At 47.9% G+C, this 22,970-nt stretch overlaps 1 protein-coding gene across 4 annotated transcripts in view; it reads left to right on the top strand.

Moving 5' to 3' along the window:
* Positions 1-22,970, top strand: part of LOC144761836 (uncharacterized) — a 538,733-nt gene that overhangs the window by 421,849 nt on the left and 93,914 nt on the right. The gene's annotated exons all lie outside the window — the stretch shown is intronic.

Genomic DNA, 22,970 nt, shown 5'->3' with positions numbered 1-22,970 from the left:
ACTCAACGTTAAGGAACCATCCAAGATATTACCAACCCCCAACTGCAACTCAGCCTCCACCTCAGCCTCGGCACCGCCCTGCGCCTCCCTAATCTCACCGGATTTATTGGTATTAACCTCTACATCCGTATTATCAATTTGGCTCTGCGTCGTGCCGGCAGTAGTTTTAGAGACAATTTCTTCAACATTAGGGGTAGTAGAAGCAATAGCCTCCGAAGGTTCCAGTGATGCCATCAGATAGGAGGCGTTTTCAGAAAGTTGCTGATCTGGGAGACGTAGAACCTGCGGAATCGCCTTAAAGTAAGACCGCAATGACGGTGTTATTTTTGACCCAGTAATGTTAGCCTCCTTAGAGATTTTAGGACTTTTAGCTGACTTTGTTGTTTTACGGGTAAAAGCTTGTTTTGCTTTAACTTCTCCAGATAGGTATGAGGAGACTTTCTTCCTTGAGGGGATAACCTGGGTTATTTGACTTAGCTCAGGTATATTATGGTTACTAGCAATAGCAGGCTCTGACTCTAGCCCTGACACAGGCCCAGGGTTATCAGGGTTATGAGTGTTTTCAACCACCTTGTTAGTGGGAGCAGCCTTCTCCCTTCCTCTGGTTACCTGTTTAGGAAATGGAGGGGGTCCCGGATTTATCAACAGAACAGGACCCGCCGGGTCTTCAGATGTAATCACAGGGCTATACACCCCTTGTCCTCCTTGTCTGTTTAGGCCCCCCAAGACTGCCCCCGCAGCCGCGTCTGCCACTGTCACTCCACCTACCTCAGTTGCAGCCTCCTCCTCCTCTACCCTTCTCAGGCGTCCTTTACTGGTGCGGGCGAAGAAACAGGAGCTGGACGCCACTGAGCATCCTCGGGGACCCAAAAGAAGGCTGCGAGTCTTCCTCCCTCGGCGGAGCTCCAGCGCGCCCAAACTCCAAAGCTGCAGCCCTGGAACAGCCCGCCACGGACTTAATGGAGACGGGGATACCAGCGAACCGGACAGTAAAGGCGAGGGCAGGCTCCGCAGTGTTTCCAGCTTCGGCAGGAGAGGCGAGGAAAATGCGGCGTTGGACTCGCCGGTAAACACCAGGGAGGTCAGGCGTGCCTGGCTTCCGCCCCCACACATAGAGCTTAGAGGCAGAGTTACTGCGCTGAAGAAAAAGAAAAGGCTAACCCGCCGGGGGAATTGTAATTTTTACATTCTTTTTACAACTCGGGGAAGGTGCAATCGAAAAGATGAATCAGCGGCTTGACGATTTGGCGGCCGTGCATCTTAGACCTAGATTGACGGGAACTCGAGTTGGAGCGCCACGGAAGCTCAACTAGCTGCGCCATGTTTCCCTACCACTACAAATTTTAGGTGGAATTTCGATACGTTTGGGAGACAGCTGCTAGCAAGGAACTCTGTGCACTTGTGCTTGACTTTATAACAGTGACTTTTGTAAGTTGACTGATAGTCAGACCTTCACACTCAGTGGCGTTTTGGTGTTTTTGATCCATGCTAAGGTACTTCATACAGTGCCTACATTTAATTTTTACGTTTCTGTAATCCTTATTGTAGAAAGCAAAGGGCGCATGTACGGTACACAGAATTAAACACAGCTGTGTAGTCCCACACGTTAACATTTATGGTAAGGAGTGAGGAACTCCAGGTTTCTATTATTGCCTCCATGTTTTTATACAGTTTTGGGAACTGCAACCACTTAGCCTCTTAACACATGTATCTATGGGTGTGGCTTGGAGTGGCAAGATGGCTGTAGCACTCTGAGTGCTACGGACCCCTCCATCATCCGCTCCCATCCATCGCCACTGGGACGCCTCCTCTTTGCCCAGAAGTGCTTCTCAGTGTCCCAGGACCTGTAGAAATGTGAGCAGTCTAATAGATGGGATGGGCGGAGCCAAGGGGTTGGAGGAAGGGGAAGGGCGAGTACAGGAAGTGGGCAGTTAGAGTAGGGACAGGGACCAGATAAGACCTAGTAAATAAAGCTCTTGATCATACATGTACTCGTGTCTGTCATTCTTCGAATCGCGACATGACAACTGGCGACGAGGGTGGGATTGGTGTAGCTGCCACCCACAGAACCCTGAAGGAGTGTCCTGTCCCGTGCAGCGTAAAGAGAAGAGGAAAACGCTGTCGTGAAAAACGAGGCCGCCGCCCAGATCAAGAGGCCAGCGGTAGCTGCCCCAGCTCCACAGTCCGGCAACTGTGTAGAGCCCAGAGAGAGCGGAAACCAGTAAGCGCTGGGGCGTCTGGAAGAGGCATGCCCGGTCGCGCCAAAAACGCGACTCACCCCTGATGCGTGCATGTTGACACGCGCTGCATGCGGAGCGGTCGGGAGCTCACCCCGATTCTGCCTGTTGCTCCAGTTGACGAAGGAGCGCTCCTGATGCTGCCTGGTGCCCCCAGAAAAGCCCCAGAGAAAACTGATTTTGAGCGCCACTCGGCGCCGACATCGAGATCTCACCCCCGATGCGTGAGGTTTGGCGAGCTGTCGCCGAGTGAGCGCGTGACCCAGAGAAGCAAGGCGAGAGCCCACCCCGACCTCACCTGAACGTGGCAGCGCTGGAAAAGGTGTGGGGACCTGGAGAAGCATTGCTGCCTCTAAGACCGGCTGCCGGTGAGTCCTGTTTGAATCGGTCCGGGTTAGAATGAGCAGAGAGGAAGTCTCGTGTGAACTGAGACTTCAGTGACGGCGGCCATCTTGAAGTCAGGCAGCCATATGGACAGATCCCTGTGGAAATCATAAGCGGCCATCTTGAAGTCAGGCAACATTGGAAACTGAAAAACAAGCATTGGCACCTGTTAAACAAGCATTGGGAGTTGCAAACAAGCACTGGTACATGCAAGTTGAAGTTGTGACAATAACCAAACAAACTCTGGCAACTGTAGAAACAAGCATTGGACATTGCAAACAAACACTGCCAAGTGCAAGAAAGTGATAGTGAGACAACAGTTCAACAGTGTCGAACCTCCCAAACAGGGCTGGTGGCGGTGCAGTGGTGGCTGCCCCGGTAACGCCTGGAGTTTCGCATCTGCGCCCCCCAGAATCACTGACCTTGGTGGCGGGCGGAAGTATGGGTCCTAGATGGCAGGAGTGGTTGGAGGATTTTGAAGACTATCTCGAAGGATCTAAAGTCATGGGAGACAGAGACAAGCTGAATGCATTACGCAACCTAGTTGGCAAAAAGATATGCAAAGTGATCAAAGAGTTGCCGACTGATGATCAAGGAACTTATGTCAAGGTGCGAGATGCGCTGAACAGGAAGTTTGTGCACAAGAGAAATGTGGATTACGAGAGGTATGTGTTTCATCAGGCCCGTCAAGACAAAGAAGAGATGATGAGCACATTCATATCCAGACTGCGCCGACTGTCTCAGTACTGCAATTTTGATGCCTTTTCGACAGAAGATGCCATCCGACTAAGAGTCATCGATGGCTGCCACTCAGAGACACTTCGCAGGAGGCTACTAAGGAAGAGTCACAATCTTGATGAAATAGAGGAAATGAAGAGGGTTCATGACCAAGCGGAGGAGCACGCTAAAAGCATGGAGACAGGGCGCAGTGATAGAAAAGAACACGCATACTGGACACAAAACAGCAACACTCGGAAGAAATGAAACGACCAGTCAAGAAGGTCTTGACCAACATCCCGTCATCAACAAAAAGGTCGTAGACATTATGAGTCCGGAAGGAGAGACAAGAACTCATATCGTACCAGAAAACCAGAGCGCTCACGGAAATGCTACAGGTGTGGATACGATTTCCCGCATAGTAATGCATGTCCAGCCATGGGTCAGCAATGCCGAAAATGTGGACGAAACAATCATTTTGAGGCAATGTGCGGGATCTACAACAAAGAGAGAAAAAGTGAGCCGACGAAGTCACATCACTCAGAAAATAAGAGACATGTGAAAGCTGTACAAGATAGAGCGATATCATATCGTCCTCTGGTTTGTCACATTCTAGCAGGGAGTCTCGCAGATCCTAATGGACCAGACGGTCGCTGAGGCGGTCGCCGTCGAGTAAATCGAGGTCAACATCCCAAGAGTCAGTATGTACTGATGAATATATCTGTATGGTGGCCGACCCGGACCAGCTCAAGAAGTATCCTCCACTAGACATCAAAGTGGGGACACATGCAACCAAATTCGTATTAGACAGTGGAGCGTCCCTGAATTACATGCCTGTGACCGGATATAACAAGATGAAACCACCACCCCTCCTGAGTCCGGCACATGTAAGGGTGTTCACTTGGATGGCGAGAAAACCCCTTCCGTGTCTGGGCAAATTTGCAAAAACACTCAAGCATGAATCTACTTCAGTGTCGGCGTACATCCATGTTATTGAGGGCCCAGAGGCTGATTGTTTGCTCAGTTTGCCGACAGCTGAGCATCTACGATTGGTGGAGATCCTGTACTGAGTTAATGACAACCCGGATGAAGTCCGCAAATTCCCCAAACTATTCACAGGATTGGGAAAAATGAATAAGTGTTTAATCCGCCTGCAAATCAATGACCAGGTGCGCCCTGTGGCTCAACATCCCAGGAGAATACCTTTTCATCTGCAGCAAGCAGTGGAGGACGAAATCCAGGAACTGCTGCAGGCAGACATTATCGAAAAAACAGAGGGTCCCACACCATGGGTGTCACCAGTTATAGTTCCAAAGAAGGGCACACCTGACAAAGTACGCTTATGTGTGGACATGAGGCTTCCCAACACAGCTATAGAAAGAGAGCGTCACCCAGGACCTCTCCTGAGTGATATGATCGCAGCACTGAATGGAGCCAGAGTATTCTCTAAACTTGACTTAAATAAGGGATACCATCAGCTAGAATTACATGAAAAATCAAGGTACATAACAACCTTTGCCACTCATCTGGGTCTGTTTCGTTACAAACGGCTACGTTTTGGTGTCTCCTCTGCGGCGGAAATATTTCAGGAGGTCATTCGACAAACAATCAGACACATACCCAACTCACTGAACTACAGTGATGATATTCTAGTGTACGGATCGAACACACAAGAACATGACACAGCGTTGGATCGAGTGTGCCACGCTCTACTCGAAGCCAATTTAACCCTCAATAAGGACAAGTGTGAATTTCATCAATCCACTCTCAAGTTTTTTGGACATGTATTCTTGGGTGCCGGGATGAAACCCGATCCTGACAAAGTAATTGCGCTCAATACCACCAAGAGCCCTCAAGAGGTCAGTGACATTCGATCATTTCTGGGAATGGCCAGCTATTGCGCCAGATATATTAAAGATTATGCCACCATCAGCCACCCCCTCCGTGCCCTCACTAAACAAGGACAACCATTTGTGTGGAGCTCCCAGTGTGAACAGACATTTTACGGTGGACGCCAGTCCAGTGGGATTGGGTGCCATCCTGGCCCAATATGATAATGACACTGATCGAAGACACATTGTGGCCTATGCCAGCCGCAGCCTGTCGGATACAGAGAAGGCTTACTCCCAACCGGAGAAGGAAAGCCTTGCGGTTGTATGGGCCTGCGAGCACTTTCATGTGTTCATTTACGGCTAACATTTCACCATGGTCACGTATCACCAGGCGCTTGTTACCATCTTTGGCAAGCCCAGAGCAAAGATGCCTCCTCGCATTGAGAGGTGGGGTTTACGTCTGCAGGAATATACCTACACAATTGTCCATAAACCCGGAAAAGGGGAGAATCCCGCGGATTACATGTCTCGACACCCTCAAACATCACCGGTCTCGTCTCCGTCAATAGCAGACGAATATATACACTTTGTAGTGGGTGTAGCTCAACCATCGGCAGTCCCCTTGGAAGCCATTCAAGAGGCCACGGCTCAAGATGCCATTCTCCAGAAAGTAGTGCGCTGACTGCGCACACATCGTTGGAGGCATGATAGTGAAGATGACCAGAGTGATCCTCAAAGTCGACAGGAAATGCAAGCCTTCAAGCACGTAAGTGAAGAGCTATCTGCCACCTCAGAGGGGATCCTACTGAGGGACCATCGGATTGTCATCCCGAGGCAATTACGTCAAGGCGTCATCAACTTAGCGCATGAGTGTCACCGGGGAGTTGTGGCAACAAAAAGAGCGCTCCTGGAGCGTGTATGGTTTCCATTACTTGACCAAATGGTGTAATTAACTTTGAAAGATTGCCCCCAATGTCAACTGGTGAGGCCAGGGGATCCCCCAGCTCCCCTTCAAATGACCAAACTGCCCAGTGGGGTGTGGCAGGAACTTGCCATGGACTTTTATGGACCTCTTCAGTCAGGCAAATATGTGGTGGCTATCATGGATGAGTATTTGAGGTTCCCAATAGCTCAGTTTGTGTCTTCCACAAATGCGTCCAGCAAGATTGCCGTATTGGATGAGGTGTTTGCTGCCTGGGGCGTTCCTAAGGAGCTTAAAACAGACAATGGTCCTCCTTTCAACGGACATGAATTCAGTGACTTTGCAAAACATCTGAACTTTCGACATCGTAAAATCACACCTTTATGGCCACAAGCAAATGGCACCATTGAACGGTTTATGGCCACTCTAAAGAGGACATTTCATCAAGCCACTGTGGAAAAAAAAGACTTTCAAGAGGCTCTCAATGAGGTCCTAAGGGCCTATCGGACAACACCCCATGCCACTACTGGAAAGTGCCCTGCCACACTCATGCTAGGGTGACCCATCCGGACAAGGATCCCGACCAAGGAAGGGGCGCTACGACCGGTGTCTCCAACACACATCCATCAGGAACTAGTGGCGACTGATCAGGCTAGCAAGAACAAAATTAAGGTGTATGCAGACGCTAGACGGAGGACAAAATCTCCCTCTCTGGAAACTGGAGACTGTGTAGTAGTCAAACAAGAACAATCAAAGAAGACAGACTGCAGATTTAAAGATGAACCTTTAACTATCACTAAACAGAAAGGTACCATGATTACTGCAGAATCTTAGAATCGACGAGTCACTCGGAACGTTTCCCATTTTCAGAAATGTACCCCAGCCATGAAAGAGGCTCTTGACAGCAGGGCTGTTTCTAGGTGTTTTGCCACCCTAGGCGAGAATTGAAAAATGCCGCCCACTCCCTTTTACTACCATCACTCTCTCCCCCCATCATCCAGGCTCGAAGCCTCAATCATTTCCTGCTTTGATCGAGTTTCTAATATGGTCTTTTGTGTCTTTTTGAAGCATTGTACTAACACATTGGTGTTAGTTGGGACACAGCGATGCAGTAAATCACTCTAGCTTGCTCTCACATTCCGTCAAAGGTGAAAAGGTAAAATTTGTTCCTTGGCAGGATATCACATTCTTTGAAAATCCAACCATGAAGATGAGTGCAAGAGGGCCCTCGCCATTATCTCAGAGGCACCACCTCGGAGTACATATTTTAATGGTCCACCACACCTTAGACACACTTATGGCCTGTGTCCATCATCTCACAAGGGACTTCAATCAATGGTAGAGGCAATGAAGGAGCCTTGGAATGGCCTCTAGTATTGCCACTCACTTTAGATGCTGGTCATACCTGGCTAGTAGAACAATAGGTCTAACCTGTCCTTTGTCTGTTTGGCTGAAAATAACTTATGAGCTAGAAACAAGATAACGTTTCTGTGTGCCTCTAGAGCTATCAGAACAGGTACATACACCTGTTCTGGTTCTATAGATTTTCTGTACGGTAGACCTTCCTCCCAGACCAAGCTTTGACTGCTAACCACCCCAGTGGCAACTTGTTGTTTGACCACCATGCATAGGCCCAGAAGAGTAGGACACTCTTCCTGTGTTGTTTGAACTTCCACCTGTAGCTCTGACAATTACCCTGAGTCAAATACAAGAGTGACCCCAGGGGCGTCTATGTCTGGAACAGAGGCAGCGAGCACCATAACAATATATTCTCAGACCCTGCCCTGGTTTGCACTACAATACACTTAGGCTTTCCTGTTTTCAGTTTCTATTTTTGGTAAATTCTGGTGGTGTTTTTTCATTGTTTTCCAGTGATTTCCATACCTTAAAAAAACAGTGCTTTTCAGTGGTTACTCATTTTTGCACCCAAAAATCAACTGAAACAGTGTTTTACCGGTGTTTGTAGTACGCTTCGCTTTTATTATTGCTTTTTACGTTTTCTTCAGAAATGGTATACTGCTCTACATTTCAGAAGTTAATACAGTCATGAAATACTTTCCATTGTCCTTTGATTCTGCAGCTCTGATTTTACAAGCATTTGCAATGTAATAGGTCTCGCATTAATGCGAGTTTAAGCTATTGGCATTGTAAATGACAAAGCCTTTTATTTAGGTTTTAAAAACTAAAACAAAAATAAAAGGCATTGTTATTTGCAATGTCAACAGCTCAAACTTGCGTAAATGCGAGACCTATTGCATTGCAAATACTTGTTTTAAATGTAAGCATGAATTGGTCACTCAGCGTTTGTCGTCAATAAATATACATAGAGAATTTTTTTAAATGCTATTATGAAATTGTAATGTGGCCGAAGGGGCATATGCAAGTCAAAAAAATGGGGTTTAGAAAAAGCCTTCCTCTAGCAAAAAAAAATAATTATTATTTGGGACTTTGTTTTTGCACTTGCTTTTTTTTGTCCGACAGTGATGGTAGCTTTTGCTTTTTTGACTGCTCTCCAACAGGATTGTGTAGCAAGTGCTGAAATGCAATAAGGTACTGTTAGGTTCACCATGCCAATAGGTCTCGCCTTTGGGACTTTATTTGTATTTAGTTATGCAGCACAATATCCTTGGTGCAACAACATTAACTGTTCCATGGCTAAACACTTATAAGGTCCCAAAGGCCAGACCTATTAGCTATGCCAATGCTGGTTTTTAAACCCTTGCTCTTGTTGCTTGCCCAGTCGTTTTCTGGCTGCCGATATATGCTGAGTGTTATACATGGAGATGTTACTTTTGAGCCAAAGTCAAATGTGATGTAACACAACATACATATAAAATCCTGCTGCCTACCTCATTTGCTCCCAACACTAATCTATCAATAACACATTAATTTGTGAATCTCAGAAAGAAAATACAAAATAATTTATAATTGTACAAAATAAAACTACTTGAATGTTAAAAAACAACACATTGCAATTTATGTGGTGCTTGTTTGTGTAATTAGCCATTTTTTTAAAGCGGAAAGTAGCCAATGTAATCACATCGGCCTAACTCAACAGTGCTTAATTTATCGACTTCAGAAGGATGAAGGGTGGAATCTGCCTTGTGGTGGTTGCTGCTGTTGCCTGTAGGCTAACTCCGGAACCCGGCTGGGAGCGTTTAACTGAGCTTTCTTTCTTGCCTGTGTGGCAGTTTGCATTCCTATCAATAACAATTACAATCCCTTAAAATGTAAGTTACATTTAAACACTCACACTTCGAGTTGCAGGAGCACTGTTCGTTTGATTCCAAATGCTCTGCCCCACGGTCCCAAGACGGGAAGGAGGAAGGGAAGTTGGTAGAAAATGTAATTTGCTTTCATTAACTAGTCTGTCCCACAAATCAGTGCTTTTTTTTCCCCCGTAGTTTTATATAGCGCAAACTTGACCCGGTATCGGGTATCAGAGCGCTTTACATTGCACCAGTTGCATTACATGAGGACACATTCATCATTTTGTTAGGCACGGGGAGATTAAGTGATTTTCCCAGAATCACAGGATTTTCAGTGTAGAGCAAAATGTGGAAACCACAAAGTATGGTCAAGGCTTCTGCCATGTCCCTGCTCTAGTACGCTACTGCCGGCTCGCTATCACAGGTATTCAAATGTTCTCACTGTCATCACATTAGCTGCAGAAATTGGGAATTTTGCTGAAACCTAAAGATATTGCAGTAGTTAACTTATTTTTGCTCTGGTTGTGCTGTGTAGTTGTTTTGGAGGCAGACTGGCCATTGCACTCCAGAAATCTGGTATCCAAAGCTCCTCTCTGTGAAAACGGAATTCTCAAAATTGGAGCACAGAGTATCTTGATTTCACACAAACCAGCCGTGGACTTAAAACCACTTCAACCCCTAGGGAGAAGAAAATGCATGCAGGGATTGGCTGAAACTATGAAATGAGATTAACGATAATCAACTGTTTAGCGTTTCCAGATCAACAAAATGGCAAAGAAAAAGGCCATGCCTAGAGGTTTGGGCCAAAAGGGAAGATAAGCGGCCTTGACTAAGTACATATTCACAGAAGTGCAATTCTAACTGACAGAGCCCAGAGGTACTGCTGGAACTGAACCATAGAAAAGGAACACACATCTTTTCTGACAATGCATTGTTCTATGAATACACGTAAACGCTGCCACCACCCCTCCATCGCCCCCAAAAGGCAATGATGTGCTGAAATGTGCTACACTATGGCAAAAAAAAGGCACAACAATAAAAAGTTTTTTCTATGTATGGAGCTGCTTTGATAAAGGTCAATAATGCAATAGAAATGTTCTGGTGTATCATTAGACGGCAGAAAAAGCACAGCAACCATGGACAAGAAAGATATAGCAATGTGATAGCTTCAACAGTAGTTGCTGGAGTTGAAAATGTTCAAGAAGTAAAACAGAAATGACACGCAATAAAAAGAGCTTAAACAGACTAGGAAAAAGTGACATAAATTACCAGCAAACAACGATGTTCGGTGCTTGTTAAATTCAAAGCAGTCCTCGACGTGACATCAGCCTCAAGTCTCCTCAAAGCAGCCACATCTGTTAATAAGCATTTTCCTTCGGAATCACAATGGTTTTCAGGTCGGACACAAATTTGCCATCACAAAAACACATTCTGCTTTATGACACCTCGGTGCTCTCCTTGACCCCAACACTGCTGCAGTTAAGCCTAAAGGGGTGGGAGTGTGTGAAAGGGAGGGGAGGTCGGGTAGGTTAGCGGTGCCACACATCGAAGGGGCGCCCTTTTGTTCCTGTCTCTGACAGTTATGCTCGAATACTTCTCCTTGATAGCCCCTGCCAGGAATTGTTAAACCTGCCAAATGCAGGCATTTACAGGCAACTCTCTCCTCACACCAAGGGGCCAAAGCAGGGCCCTGTAGCCCCCCTCCCCCCGCAGTGCCTGTGGGGGTCGGGGGGCAGGTGGAGGGGCCCCTCACACACATTATGTGACACTATAATCTGGCTAGATAAGAAAAGGTAATTCTGCCGTCTGGCTGTAGCCTGTGCGTGGAAAATGGCAGGTAACAAAAAAACGTTGCACAATTTTAATTTACTATTGCAATATACCAGACCAGAAGAGAAGGTGACCCTGCGACTCTCTCTCCCTGAGCATATGAGGAGGGAGAAAAACATAGAGTGAACTGGCGGGGAAAACAGGGGAAGAGAAACGAAAGATGACAAAAAGAAAACACCAAGAGAGCACAGCAAAGGAGAGAGGTAATGGTGTCTGGTGGAAGAGGGACTGGATAGCAAAGCGAGAGAGGGAGAGAGCGCGCATCAGGAGAGAGAGGCTATAAAGCTGCAGGCGAGGAAAAAGCTGAGCCAGAGGAGACGAGTGAGAGACCAGATATGACAAGCCCGGGAGTGGTGCCAGAAACTTAAGCATGCCGCCTCTTTCCCTGGTGCTCACCCCTGTCGCCCACTCCTTTGTTAACAACATCAAAGCCCTGTTAAGTAAATGGTCTTTTTGAAGACCTGTGAACTACTCTGGTGCGGCCGCCCGCAGTAAGACAGCCGAGCACAACAGCTCCTCTCCCCCCAAGTGAGCCAGGCAGGGGGCCTGGTGTTGCTCTGGCCCTTGGACCATTCACACCACGGGGCTCCCCATGTGCGGACCGGCCCAGAAGCACTGTTTTCGCCTGAAAACCTCCGCGCCAGGCACCACACTTTATTATGATTTGGCTCCCTCAAGTGGCCAAAACCTGCAACAACGATGAAAATCAGTGACACTCGGTTTAAACCAGGTCAGCTGATTTTCATCCGGTAGGGTACTATCGTTTAGAGTCGGTTTAAACCGAATTCCGGACAGCCTAAATACACTCTAGATCCTTCACCTCCAGGTGTGGAGACAACCTCAGCCTAAAGCTGAAATGCTGCCTGTGATCTCGACAGCAATGTTGTCCAGGAAATGCAGGCCTCTGGTCATGGCACTAGCTCAGGCACAATTAGGTTATTGCAAAGCAGGCACCCAGCACCCTGTATCTGTTCCACAGCTATGTCGACCAAGACCATCTAGCTGTTTACCTCTAGCATGCGTCTGTTCTATTGCAGTGGCTGCTAGGAGAAGACTCAGACAAGCTGCCTGAATTCACGGGCACCGGCGGCAAACCAAAAATGATTGCTGTCGGAGGTGGCACGCGGCAGCCCTTAGCCTGTTGCTGCAGAGTCAATGGCCGAGGCCAGACACACAGCGCTACGGCTGCCTGGATGACGATCAGATGACCAAGAACAGAGAGTTAAGTAAAGTAAGTTTTGCCACCCCCACCCGAGTATCTGTAAGAGTACTAGATTAGTGCCCTTCAATTTCTGGTCCAGTGACCTGACTCTGCAGTATGTTTAAAGTCTTCTTAGTGTTTCTTGTTGCTAAAATTAGTGCATTGTCTGGTATTTATGTGCTTCCCTCATCTTTATGTTGCTTGCTAGAAAGTGTCACTCATAGTCCCTGAAACGTCACTCATAATTACACTGAAATTATGCATGTCACATCACACATAGCATTAACAAGAAATCAGCCATCCCAGGTATAGAATGATGTCTTATTATCTCTGCAATTAGTGTGATCCTAATATATTAACTCTATTATAGCCCTGTTATCATCATAACTGATTGAACCACGTGTTAGGCCCTAGTCATAATAATAACATAAAAATATGGGCAGATATTTACATCTCCAGCTAAAAGTACTATTCTTTTCTATTCTCAAACGTTCCCAGAGGTATGCCTAAAAAGCTGCCCCAGACAGATATTTCCGTGCATCCTGGGAACTCATGATACATATCCCAAGGGCTCCTCTTCCACCTGTGCACAACTCTTCATGCCTTCGAGTTTTGGCAGCTATGGTTTAATGGCGTGCCTGGAATGATCCGGCCCTACACGCACTTCAAACCCCTCTCGGCTCCAGACAGACACGACCGCGGCGCTCAACTTACTGCTTGCTTACTTATTAATACTTAGTCTGGGCCAGGTTATTACTAACTGACCAGGCCTTTAGCCACCTATATTTTTTACATCTACCTGCCTGCCACAGCCGACCCGGATCCCACCCCATCCTCCCCCGGTACCTGATAAGCAAGTCTGCAGGCAGCAGCAGGAACTCTGTCTCTCTCTCTCTGCCTCTTGCCGGCCGCGTGCACACAGCCTCCGCCTCTGGCACCGAACGTCACGTCAACGGTGGAATTGAAGGCATGTTACCTGGCCTCACGGGAACATCACTGGGAATTGCACTCGAGACAGTCTTGGAAGGATCGCAGGTAATTTATGATGATAGATAAGATATGGGTAGAAAGCACACCTGTCCAGCCTCGCCTGAGCGCAATAATTCTTTGGGGCTGATTGTTACTGAATTTGCGCTTCAACTCAGGCAAGCACCTGCTTCATTTATATCTGTAAGTGCTTCCTGACTGTTGAGGTTTCATTTTTTTGCCGCGGCCACCGGCCGCCCTCCACCTTTTGCCGCCCTAGGCGGTCGCCTAGGCCTGCCTAATGGTAGAAACGTCCCTGCTTGACAGAGTCCCTGATCAACAAAATGCAGAAGGGTTTGGCCAAGTGGAAACAATACAGAGACCTGATCACCAACTGGCAATTGTGGTTGCAGACAGTGGAGTGGATCTCCGACCTCGAAGAGACATCCGCAAGCCTAAAAGACTAATCGAAGAAGTATAAACATTCTAGTTGCGTTGTTTTGTTAACAAAGGGGGAGATGTAGAAATGTGAGCAGTCTAGTAGATGGGATGGGCGGAGTCAAGGGGTTGGAGGAAGGGGAAGGGAGAGTACAGGAAGTGGGCAGTTAGAGTAGGGACAGGGACCAGATAAGACCTAGTAAATAAAGCTCTAGATCATACATGTACTCGTGTCTGTCATTCTTCGAATCGCGACACGACAGACCTACCTGCTGTGATGGCCTCCCGTGACTAGGTGTGGATGCCCCGTCTGCCTACCATTTGCCAATGGTCTGCATTCCCCCAACATGGCAGTCTGGATGCTGCCTCATCACTGCGCTCCCATAAGCACCACAACCTAGGATCCCATCGCCACCCATCAACCTGATCTACTGCCTGGAGGTCTTGGCCACTACCTGCTCGGAAGATTGCTCCCCATCTCCATATATCTTCCTGCATCCCCGTCCAGGGTCCTACACACTCTGTGGCAGAGGCCCTTGCGATCTCTTGCGAGACGCCACTGGCATGGCCCTGAGGGAAGGTGGGCCTCCTTCTGACCTCGTTTGGTCCCAGGCTCCTTCTCCTTGCCCAACCCAGAGGCCGCTTGCACCGCTGGTTGGTTCCTGTCCCAGGAGGGCAGGAGCCTCTGCAAATGCGTCCTGACCAGACTCTGATACCCCGCAGCTTCTGATTGGCTTTCTTGTTCCTGGACTGCGATTGTGCTGGCTCCATGTGCCTGTGCCTGCCGATGGAGATGGCAGATGGGCGCCCCGGCCACTTGGCGCTGCTTTGGAGGACTTTGCTCTGGCCCGCAGCGTACATGTTTGCTGATGCCTCTCGTGTCACCCAGACGCCGGGCCTGAAGGGACAACTATAGGAGGGCACCTACCTATTGACTTTGGACCCCCCAAATGGCCCCCTAATTCTTCCATCTCCCACTACAATGATGGCAGCCCTGGTTGACTTTCCTCAAAAGACTGGGGCTGCACAGGTGGTGGTGCCACCTCAACGCACACTCCCCTGTGGCTGACGCATGTCTACGACCTACCTCCCTGCAACCCACTAACTGTACAAAGCTCTCTGCTCTCTCAGTGGTGAGGGCTGAGCCCGGTTGACGTGGACCAGCCCCGCTCTTGTTGTCTGTGGTCCAGCCTCATCTCGGCGGAGGCTCTGCGGGGCTCGTTCACCTCGCCTCACCTCACTGCAGAACTTGTATAGTCCCCCTGCTCATTAGCTGCATAAATCTCGTGGGATTGGGTGAGGTGCACTATTCCCTATGGCTCGGCTGCTCGTGATGCCGCAGTATTGTGGCAAGCGGACCGGGTCCCCTGCTGAGGGAGTGTCCTAACACCGCGTCCCCCCCATCAACACGGCCAAAGATAAACCTGCCCTCCTGGTGACCTTTCAGACCCGCATGGATCAGTACACCTCTGGACTCGGGCCGGTCAGAATTGGGGCAGCTGTGCCATGAAGGCATCCTCATCAGAGAGAGATCTCACCACGATCCTCCAAGCCATTTAGCCCTCCCAGACTACTGTGGAAGCCAAGATTGTTGAGGTGCGTGTGGACGTTGCCCTGCTACGCAAGGACCTGCGTAATGCTTCAGCCAGGATCCTTGGAGGCTGAAACCCGTTTATGCACAGGGAAGGAGGATGTCACTACTCTAAAATCCCCAGGCACCAGTCTTCTCACACATATGACTAAGCTACATCGCCATGCTGAAGACACTGAAAAACCAATCTAGATGCAATAATGTGCGTGTGGTTGGAATTACGGAGGGTATTGAACTGCAATAAGTCACTGAATACCTTGAAACTTAGATCAAGCCCTGGATCCCCCTGGTCCAATTGTCCCCCTGGTTCGCAATAGAGAGGGCAGATAGGGCACTGACTCCTAAACTTCCCCCTGGAGTACCTCCCAGGCCGATGATTGCTCGAATTCTGAACTTCAGGGGTAGAGACGCAATCTTGAAAGAGGTCCATTCCCGCGCTGACCTCCACTTTGGTGATGCCTAGGTTCGCCTCTTTTCCAATGACACCAGGGAGGTTCAGCAGCAATTCCACTCTTACATGGTGGTCAAGCAGAAGCTCCGGGTGCTTGACCTTCAGTATCACATCCTATTCCCAGCCAAGCTCCGAAATGTCCATGCAAACAAGACCCACTTCTTCAATACCCCGTAGTCTGCTTGGACATGGCTCACAGAGGAGCGCCCACCTCATGGACCTGGCAAGGCCACCCTGTGAGGGGCTGGACCCGCCAGGCCATCTTGGACAGAAATGGCATCTAAATCGCGGCACTACTTCTCTCGCTCATGAAAGAGACTCAATACCTAAAGACCCAAATCTTCCTCAGTTTCCTCCGAAGCATGAGACCACTCTGCATCCTCGACACAATCCCTCTGGGCCTCCGATGCTGCGGGCACCAGATGAATCACAAGGGCCTTCTGGATGCGTCTTCCCCACCTCCTGCCGTGCTACCAGCAGACACTGACTTATTGCAGAGCCCTGTTCAGTTACTATTTGTTTCAGGGCACAGAAGCATTCATTCCTGAAACTTGATAACTGTGTAATGCTGATGCCAGTCACTTATCCTACGCCAGTAAGGTGATCATAAGGGGATATGCCAAGGGGCGAATCCATGCCCTCCATTTGGGGGAAAGCCCTGTGACAGACCTTCATGGCAAAGTCCCTCGGAAACTGAAACTCTTGCATGAGGAAATCCATCTCCAATCCCAAAAAGCTGCTAAGCACCTCTGGTGCACCATGACAGACAAGGTCTAAGGGTGGGGAGATAAAATAGGAAGCTGTTATACTGGTTGATCTCTCATCCACTGGCAAACAGAATTGTGCCCAAAATCGCCAGTGAACTTGGTAATAGTTAATAGTCACCATGCTCTTCCGTAGACAGGACAAACATTTGCCCACTACTATAACCGTCTATACGCGGCATCTCCTTAGGTGGCTCAAATTCTTAATGATGTGCCTCTTCCTCGCCTCTCCTGAGCCAAGGCTCGGATACTAGCCTAGCCCTTCACAGCTGAGGAGGTTGGAGCAGTTGGATTGATGGATACCCTGCAGAGTACTTCCCAACATTCCGGTACAATCTGACTCCCCAACTTCTTGCCCTCTACAACGAAGTAGCGCAGAAGGGTGCCTTTGCTCTGGTGATAGATGCTGCTACAATCGGGGTAATCCAAAAATGCAGCCCCCCTCAGCGGCCTGCGCCGACTATTGTCCAATATCACTCATCAACGGTGAGGTCAAGAACTTTGCCATGCTTCTGGCCACTGGCCTCCACACACTCATACACCCCAATGCAGCTTTATGTTGGCCCGCAATACAAGGCACTGCCTCCAGCACCTTTGCGTGGCCCTAGCCAACCATCCTCTCCTTCCATCCAGGCTGGCCTTGCTTATAATTGATTTTGATTAGGATATTTAATACTGTGGACTGGGGATACCTGGGGTGATCGGGCCCGCTTCTGTAGGATAGTCTGGGCGCTATACGCTAGTCCCACAGTGTGGGTCCAGGTTAACGGTGTGCTCTCCAATATCTTTTCTATTGAAAGAGGGGCTAGGCAGGTCTGTCCCTTGTCTTCTCTCTTCTTCGTGCTGGTGATGAAACCATTAGCGCACTTCCTTTGTTGTGATGCTCAGGAGCACAGATGGAGGTGGAGCCAGGGACATGAGCACCACATAGCCCTCTAAATGGTTGAGGTCCTTCTTTACCTTGCAGACCATATGGTGAGCGGACCCCACTGCCTCCACATCCTCCAGTGTTTTGGAGTGGCCTCGGGCCTCTGGGTAAGCCCCTCTAAATTCGAGCCTTGTGCCTCTGGATCAAACATGAGATTGTTTTGATTAGCAGGACAATATCCCTATACGCCATTTCAGTTTTAAATACCTAGGTGTCTGGGTAGCACTTCTCCCCAAACTCATCTGATACCTCTACCGTGGGCCTTTGATGCGGAAGGCTAAAGAAGACCTTAAAAAATGACAATCCCTTCCATTGAATGTGATGGGCCGCATAGCCCTATGTAAGATGATGATCCTGCTGAGATTTTTTTATGTCTTTCATAATTTCCCAATATTTATACAGCGGGCATAGTTCCATACCCTGGATAGACACGCGACCTCCTTTCTGTGGCACAGGTCCAGACTTTGCATCACGCTTGCTCATTTCCAACATGCCCTGTATGATGGAGGCTTAGATATTGCCAATTTATATATTTATTGCCTTGCCTCCCAACTTCTGTTTTTTACATATCTGGTTCAACTGGGGTTTGTCAGATCTCGCTTACCTACTGGAGTTATCACTTTTGGGTTCCCTCAGATTGTGGGGTATACTTTACGGATCCCTGATCCCCCGGGCCGCTCCCTCAGTGACCAGAGTGTTTTTCCTTGCCTGAAAGGATGCACTCCACCATACTCATTAGGTCACAACACTTATGCAGCAAACTCCCCTCTGGCACTGCACCTGATTGCATGAGATGGCAGCGCTACAAGTATTCAGGATATGGGACCTCACTGGCATCTCGCAGCTGGGTGATGTGTGGTCAGGGTCGCACGTACGGTCCTTACCACCACACAATACTACCAATATCTCCAACTGCGACACGCACTCCACACTCATACATCTCAGACCAACCCTCTCCCTGCGCTTAGCTCGCTGAAGGCCAAGCTTCTTATGGGTGCACTGGGCAAGGGTGGGGTCTCCAAAATGTACTGTACATTGATAATCAATGCCCAGGGTACCCTGGATCACCTTAGGTCTCGATGGAAGAGCTGGCTGGGTCCGCTTGGGAATGACAATTGGCGGGATGCATTGATGGCATCTAGGACCATCACCATATCCTCCAGGCTGCGCCTGATTCAGGCATATTATCTATAGTGTGCCTACTGTACTCCGACTAGGTTCCCCTGGGCGGTTCTCCATCCTGAACTCACATGCCTGCGCTGGGGGATGATCCTGCTGACTTCTGCCATACGTTGTGGTTGTGCCCCAGGATTCAGGAGTTTTCGACTGCAGATGCGGGGGAATTAACTGTAGTGCTGGGTTGAGAGGTCGCCCTTCACCCTTGGTGCTCTTGCTGGGTGTCCTAGAAGGCTCCAAGGGCTCAAGGGCAGATCGAGCTTTTGGGGTACAGCCCTCATGGGGGCCAAATAGAACATTGCTACTCTCTGGAAAAGCCCTGCCCTTCCCACCCTCTCGCAATGCAGGCGGGGGTGGATTAGTGTGCACAACAGGAGCGACCGGTCTATGAGTCCCGGGCATGTGCTTGAGGCAAGGTTTAGGGGAAGTTGCTGTGACAGTTAGCTTGGGGCCAAACCTATCGTTATGTGTGTTGATGTGTTGCTTCTGAACCATAGCGTACCACCTTTTTGGTCTGTACCGTGGTTAACTGCTGCATCACTTTCTGCCGTAATAATTGTTTCTTGCTGTACCATCTGTGCAAAAATTCAATTGTCTGTTTATCAAAAAAAAAAAAATATATATATATATATATATATACTACTATGTCAAAAAACTTTTAATATGGCCAAATTCCAATAAACAAAGGAGAGAAACACCAGACTAATCATGCAACCATTTTCACGGGTCCCCGTGGATTAACGTACCTGGATGTGATGGTTGTGCGGTAACGGGGGGTGCAAGGAGGACTTTGGCTGTGGCAGGCAGTGCGGGACACGTGGAGTTTTGCTGCCTTGCAGTTCTGTCATCCCCACTGACATTTGACGTTCCTGGCAGAACATTGCATGCTGGGACCAGTAGTTCCTATCCACATGGAAGTACCCGAGCAGGTGACACTGATTACGGCTAGGGGGAGGAGCTAACCTGAGTTTTCACCTGAACATGGTGGGGCAGAACTGTTGAGAGGCGCTTTCTTCTTCCTCATTACATGCTGGGCGCTGAGGAGGCCACACGGCCGAAATGCATACGCCCGCCCGCGCCACTGTGCTTTTGCTGCAATAAAGTTTCTCCGCTGTATTTCCCCCCAAGTGGCCTCAGACTCTTCTTTCTGGAAGGCGTTTTGGATATATATATATATATATACTACTATGTCAAAAAACTTTTAATATGGCCAAATTCCAATAAGTCTCCCTCCCTGTCTTAAAAACAAAGGAGAGAAACACCAGACTAATCATGCAACCCAGTTCATCCACAATTTTCAGGCAGGAAGGAGAGCTTGTGCCTTGTAATCCTCCCGTGCCAACCCAGCCCTCTGTATGGTAATTATGCATCTCTCAAGGGATCCTGTCTGGGCAAAATCGAATATCCTTCCCCTCATAATTCACCCTCTGGCTCCGTGGAAGCGAGAGGGATGCCTCCAATACTTTCAAGAGGAGCGTTTTCTTCACACTTTGTATTCCAGAGCTGTGCCTGACTCCGATGGGCCCCACTGATGCAGAGTCTGGTGACTGTACTGACTGAATTTGAATTCATTTTACTGTTCGATTAATTTAAACTATTACAACACAACATTAGTTAAAAAGATAAAGCAATAAATAAAAAGCAGAAGTTTAAGATTATCTTTAACAAGACCACCTATACCGATGTTCGGGTGTCAGGTGTTCGTATTCAGTTTTGTAAAAGTTATGCTCAAAATCTTTGCATAGTACAATACCTCAGAAACATCTACTCTGTTTAAACAGGATCTCAGGGCATGCTTGCATGTGAGAATGACCCTCTTAAAAAAAATGGTTTTTACAAGCTTATTTATCATTATTTTGTTTTTTGATTAATTTGCTATTAATTTGTTCTGTTTGTTAAAATGAATGCCGTTCTTCCAGGTTGCGCTGTAACTCTAGTTTGTTATGATTAAATGTAACTAATTCATCTGCATTTTACAAGATTTGAATCTTATGTATTCCAATACTGGATGGGAAAGTTCTTCCTCTGGCCGGTGCTGATGCAATATCTGCAGCCAGAGCAGGCTTTATCGTTGGTGATGCCTGGTGCGACAATAATTTTTGGCGCCCCATCCCCAGTATTTACTCCTCGGATTCTCTCACTACCACCGGGCAAAAATGTTCCTCATCTCTCCAATCATAAGTTATTGCTAAAGACAGCGCACCCCCTGAGGTCAGCACACCCCCCTCCACAGGTCAGCGCTCAGTGCGGCCGCAATGGCCCCACTGCCCTAAAGTCAGCCCTGTCTACAGCGTAAAGTAAAAATAACAATGGGGCTCAAATGCATCCTGTTTAAGTTGGGGTTTGTTGTGATGGGTTCTGTGACATGACTTTCCAGAACCTGTTCTAATTCTGACCCGAGTAATTGTGAAGAGTGACCTAATAGCGTGCAATAGGGGCTGAGGAATTGGTCAGTTTTGCACAGAGTGTGCTCCAGATGACCTTGTCAAAGGCGGCTGTGTAATTTACGAGAAGAGTGGGGACCAGGACAATCTGTGCAGTCATTTTCTAATTACCAAAGCTATCAAGGGGGCTGGGCAAATATTCCAAGGTGCAAGCTCCCACCTCCTTTCCAGATATTTTATGTTCAACAGCATTTGGGTCAGAGAACTATTAGTTAATGTGGTAAGTGATCCCTCTGGGCTCCATCCACTCTAGTTTTCTCCTCTCAACTCCAGGATAGGGAAGATCTAAGAAGCCCACTGCTTTCTCATTATTCACAACCCCCCTTGATTTTCTCCCATGACCCATTTCAGTGACGTTATTTAGTATCTATACTTTGGTTGGATTGTTGCAGATATTTTAACATTGACGTTATCAAAGTCTGTCCTTGAAGCATGCTCAAACCAGTGACCGCAGCCTCTTTGCCTGGAATACCTCGGAAGGATGAAATCCTTCTTGCAAAGAAATCCCTCTTTTCCTTCTATCCCCAATTCTTATTGTCCTTTGGATACATAATGAAGTGGTAATTGAGCTGCACAAACATTATTGGGAAGCATGCTTGGATCAGGACCTCAGTCCCAGTTTACTCACATCTGGTAATTCCTGAGGGTTCAAACTCTTGTCATGCAGCTGGGGCTCCAATCACTCCTGTGCATTAAAGCACTCCACCCACTGTTCAGAGTGAATGACTTCCCTTGGATATTTTTGCTGCCACAGCTGTGCTCGTCAGTGGGATTCCCTCGTGGCACTAGCAGACTGTACGGCTCAGTGCTGCTCTTCTCCCCGTTCTAGCTTACTTCTGGTTGCAGTGCAGCTGTCACCGTGTGCCGCGGCTGTCTTGCAGCCTCTCATGGCACATAGGGAAGACGAGCTAACCCGTTCTGGCAGGGCACTGCGGAGGCCCCTGAGTCTAGGAAGCAGGTCCTGGGAAAACCACCTGTTTTGCTCTCAGATGACCCACCCCCTTCCCCCCAAAGCATTAATGCCTAAGTGCAGCTCAGAAATAAAGATCTGTGCCGGAGCATCCAGGAACGGCAGCCATATTGGAGAGTTGGCTGCTCCCCCCCCTCCCCCCCCCCCAGTGATTTTTATTTGTAGAAGTCATTGGGCTAGATAAGAGCTTGTTGGTATATCTGAGCTACTCTCAGTCTCTGTCCACAAATAGATTATCATCCTGTAAACAAACATGGGCAAAGTCAATTGGTCTGGTGCTGGCAGCTCACCTTTTGACTTTGCCAATCATTTTTTGGTTATGATTTTTTATATTATGAATACAAACAACTCACAAGCGGCCTAATGGCAGTGTTGAGGGAGCTGCCAAACCCGTACCTGAGTAAAACAAGCATTGTCTAATAGCCAGTATTTATTTTTTTTAATGTGAAAGCATTCATTACTCTAGTAGTTCCTTCCTAGCACTAAAGGGGGATACTTGTGTGGATAAATGTCTTCACTTAAAGTCAGGTAAGCCAATGGCTGAAATGGGCTTCACCGTATGCTACACATTGTGGGGGGTGGAAGCAAAACAGGAATGAGACCAATGGGTGAAGTGGGCTGACTGAAAGCCTCTGTAAATAAGTATGTATATTATAGCTATTTCACTAAAAACAAAAGGTCTTGGCTGACTTCACACCTAACAATGAATTTGTAAGTTACAAGAAAATGTGTTGTAAAGTTCAATAAAAACATATATTTTGTATGTAGGAAAGTCTTTCATGTGCTGGCAAAACAGTACAAGTCAAAGAAAAAATGTAGATTACTTTTAGCAAGAGTTTGGCAGTAATTAGAAGTCCAGCGCTTAAACGTTCAAAAGATCGAATATTACCATAGCATAATCGCAGGTTTA

This window comes from Lissotriton helveticus, chromosome 6 (assembly GCF_964261635.1).
Source record: "Lissotriton helveticus chromosome 6, aLisHel1.1, whole genome shotgun sequence".
Classification (NCBI taxonomy): Eukaryota; Metazoa; Chordata; class Amphibia; order Caudata; family Salamandridae; genus Lissotriton; species Lissotriton helveticus.
The sequence above is the reverse complement of the archived record's forward strand: the minus strand, read 5'-3'. Positions and strand labels throughout refer to the sequence as shown.